Source organism: Echinops telfairi, unplaced genomic scaffold (genome assembly GCF_000313985.2).
Source record: "Echinops telfairi isolate 266 unplaced genomic scaffold, ASM31398v2 ScPeMD7_7409;HRSCAF=8447, whole genome shotgun sequence".
Classification (NCBI taxonomy): Eukaryota; Metazoa; Chordata; class Mammalia; order Afrosoricida; family Tenrecidae; genus Echinops; species Echinops telfairi.
The window spans coordinates 18018480-18022960 of record NW_022111309.1 but is presented as its reverse complement, the minus strand read 5'-3'; positions in this window follow the sequence as shown (position 1 = coordinate 18022960).

The following is a 4481-nucleotide window of genomic DNA, read 5'->3' as shown; positions in this document are numbered from 1 at the left end:
GGGATCTCCAGTGGCCTACTAATGGGCTTTGGGTCTCCACTCCGCACTCCCCACATCATTCACTATGGTAAGATTTTTTGTTCTGCTGATGCTTTATACCTGATCCCTTCAACACCTCGTGATTGCATAGGCTGGTGTGCTTCTTCCATGTGGGATTTGTTGCTTCTGAGCTTGATGGCCGCTTAATTACCTTCAAGCCTTTAAGACCCATGGGGATTCTTAATGAGAATTAGTTTTGTGTTTCTTTAGTCATATTCTCAACATAATATTAATATACATACATAGATATGAATATGCTATCATCATGTTTAATTTCCCCTTTGGTTAAGTGTAATGGACTTAATTCCATCTCTTGGCAATGTCATGTGTTATAGAGCAGAACAGTTCCATAGCATTTCTGGAGCTTCATGTTTGTGGAAGCAGATCAAAGCAGGGTAAGTTTAACCCATCAACCCTCAATGGAACAATCCAGTCCAACATGTTTGTGCCACGTAGAAATCTTCATTGACCCTAACCCCCCAAAACACACTCACTGCCACAAAGTGATTTCTGACTCATAGTGTTCCTCTATAGAGTATGCTGATTAAAAATCTATACAGCAGCAACCAGCTTCATTTTTCTCTTACAGATCTGCTGGTGGGGTTGAATTGCCAGCCTTGAGGGTAGCAAATGAAGCCAGAATTTTCTCCTTTTCCCTTAGAAATGAACCAAATCAAGCAGACGCCATCAAACCCACACCAGCTCCTGGAGACTCCACGTGTGTCAGAGCACAGGGATGTTGCAGAGGGCTTTCAGTGACTGGTTCCTCAAAGTGCATCACCCAGGCTTTCTTCCCTGGAGACTCCGAGTGGACACAAACTCCCAATCTCTCCATGAACACCCATCCATGGCAACCATTTGTCCGTGTTTTAAATGTTCAAACTGGCCATGGACCACATATCTTTCACCTGCCTCCAAACTGCCTAGTGACTCTGCTTCCACCCCCCGCCTCTTTCTGAAGTGGGTTCTTGCCCCGGGGAGCACATTCAACAAGACTTCCAGAAGCTGGAGCTAGGAGGGTGAGTAGGACAGAGAACTGAGGAATTGTAACAGTAAAGGTGGAGGCTGGAGGAAATTGTTGAGGGCTGTTTACTCCTGGCCATGAGGTTCCTCAGTAAGGTTAAAAGGTGGCAGAAGCCAAGGCCCGGATCCCTAAGAGGCATAATGGGTCCCATCTCTACTGTCACTGGACCTTTCTTGTGGACCTGGTGGTTTTACAAACCTTGCCTGCCTGGGTTTTCCTTCCTTATGTGACCCTCAGAGCTGGCATCATCAGGAGTCAGCATCGCCATCCTGAGTCTTGGTTCTGTATTTAATGAGAGAACTGTGTGACCAGAGTCCCAACATGGATTTGTGCTTTTGGTGGAGGCCACGCCCACGGCCATCCACAGTCTTCTGTGTCCCATTTCTGCAATTCATTTTCATGGTACCTCCTGCCCGAGCCAGTACAGCAGTTCTAACACAACAGATCCACCTCTCCCCCTGTGTGATGAAGTAGACAGTGGAAGAGAGAGGTCGTAGAGAAGGTCTGACTCTAAATGGGGTCATGGGTGGGCTTGTACTTATAAATTCTTTAAAGAAATGGGACACGGGACAGGGAGTTCTGCTGGGTCATATGCGAGGTATCCAGCTCTATCTGACTCGGAGGTGTGCTTTCTCTTTGAGGCTTTCAAATGTGTGAGAAGCTTGTTTGTCCAGTGTAAGTAGTAGCCCTGCCACCCTTCTCTGTGAGAGGTGGCATTAGGGTAAGGTGACCAGATTTTAACATTGGTAAAGCGGGAAAAAAGTAGGACACCATTGATAAAACTCATATCCTGGCGAAATAGCCACATGGCAGCTGAAAACCATATACCCTAACTTGTGGTGCATTCTTTCCCAAAATCGGGAATTTTTTAAAACGCCGCGGGACGTGGGAAAAATTGTTAAAAGTCGGGACTGTCCTGCCAAAAGCAGGATGTCTGGTGACCTTACATTAGGGCCCTGTGCTTTTAAACTGGCTCTCCACAATCTAGAACAGGACTCTGTAATAAAGTGCTCCTCTCTGCTAGATGAGCTCAACATCTGAGATGGTGCACTTAACTTCTTTCACTTGCATTTCCTGCCTGTTGGAAAATTTTAGATCAGCTTGTGTTTCTACCAAGAAAATTCAATTTTGGGGGTATCTTTTCTCAAATACAGAAGCACACCTATTTGAACTGATGTATGAGTGAAAATTCAAAAGCAAATCATATTATTTCCCCTCTCTTACACTAAAGGTAGCTTTGCAATTACATGTTTTAGAGAATGAATTTTCCTGGACTTTTTAAACAGGGCATAAAAACTCACTGCCTTTGACTCATTTCCAACATATAGCTAGCTGCCCCAGGTTTCTAACTCTTTATGGGAGTAGAAAGCCTCATCTTTCTCCAACAGAGTGGCTGGTGATTTCGAACTGCTAACCTTGCAGTTAGCAGTCAAGTTGTAACCCATAAAACTCCTTAGTACTCCCTATAGGTGAACTTTTTTATGTAGGTCTGCCCATATGTTAACAAATAGATACTTGTATTATGTCTAGTACTTGGTTCGGAAAAGATTGCTTTTAGAAAAATTCTAACTCAGTGCCATCAAGTGGATTCCAACTTCTAGCGACCCTTTAGGACAGGGTCGAACTACCGACCTTGCAGTTAGCAGCTCAGCACAGTAGACATCTGGGATACTCTAGTAAATATAAATGTAAATTCCAAGATGAATTCTCAGAAGCTTAGCTATAAAACCCCTTAGAAATAAGAAAAGTTTTATGAAAATGGGGGTTTTTCATGTGTTATACTTTTCTTTCATGTTATTATACTATTGTTTAGTGCTTTTATTGTCAACTATGTGGTAGACAGGAAAGGCATAAACTATTCATATTTAGGTCAATTTATAGGAATTGAAATCCCTTATAATACATAGATACTGTTAGGGTTTTTTTGTTGTTTTTTGGTTTGCTTGGTTTTGCCATCCAGTGTTCTGTGATCACATTTCCTACGTGCTTGTAGATTGTTACTATGCGCATTTGAGAAGTTTTTATTGGGTTTTTTGTTTTGATTTTTAATCATTTTATTAGGGGCTCTTATCACAATCCATCCATCCATCCATGTGTCAAGCACATTTGTACATATGTTGCCATCATCATTCTCAAAGCATTTGCTTTCTACTTGAGCCCTTGATATCAACTCATTTTTTCCACTCCCTCCCTACTCCCACCTCCCCCATGAAACCTTGATAAATTTATAAATTATTATTATTTCGTCATATGTTACACCATCCGACATCTCCCTTCACCCACTTCTCTGCTGTCTGTCCCCCAGGGAGGAGGTTATATGTAGATCCTTGTAAGCTGTTCCCCCTTTCTCCCTCACCTTCTCTCCACCCTCCAGGTATTGCCACTCTCACCACTGGTCCTGAGGGGTTCATCTGTCCTGGATTCCCTGTGTTTCCAGTTCCTATATGTACTAGTGTATATCCTCTGGTCCAGCCAGATTTGTAAGGAATTGGGATCATGATAGTGGAGGGGAGGAAGCGTTCAAGAACTAGAGGAAAATTGTATGTTTCATCCTTGCTGCACTGCACCCTTACTGGCTCGTCTCCTTCCCACTGCCATTCTGCCAGGGGATGTCCAATTTCCCACAGATGGGCCCTGGGTCCCCACTCCACACTCCCCTTCATTCACAATGATATGATTATTATTATTATTACTATTGTTTTTATTTTTGGTCTTTGATGCCTGATACCTGATGTCTTGGATGTCTTGTGATCTCACAGGCTTGTGTGCTTCTTCCATGTGGGCTTTGTTGTTTCTCAGTTAGATAGCCTGCTGTTTATCTTCCAGGCTATAAGACCCCAGATTCTATATCTTTTGAGAGCACCATCAGCTTTCTTCACCACATTTGCTTATGTACCCGCTTAGTCTTCCATGTGGGTTTTGTTATTTCTCAGCTGGATGTCCGCTTGTTTATCTTCAGGCCTTTAAGACCTCAGATGCTCTATCTTTTGGTAGCTGGACACCATCAGCTTTCTTCACCACATTTGCTTGTGCACCCATTGTCTTCAGTGATCATGCCAGGGAGGTGAGCATCTGAGTGCTGAATTGTTAGAACAAAGTGTTCTTGTGTTGAGGGAGTACTTGAGTAGCGGCCCACTGTCCATCTCTTTCCTTAATACTAAACCTAAAAATATATGTGCATAGATCTATTTCCCCCTTGTCGTATATAAATATATTTACATCTGTATGTGCTTGTATTTAGATCTCTATACCTGCCCTTTGCCTCCTAGATCTTTCCTCTATTTCTTTGTACTTCCCTCTTGTCCCACTATCATGCTCAGCCTTCATTTGGGTTTCAGGAATTCCTCTCGGTTACATTGCCCTTGATTCAGTCCGGCCAGACCTCTTACACCCTCCTTGCCACTGATTTTGGATCACT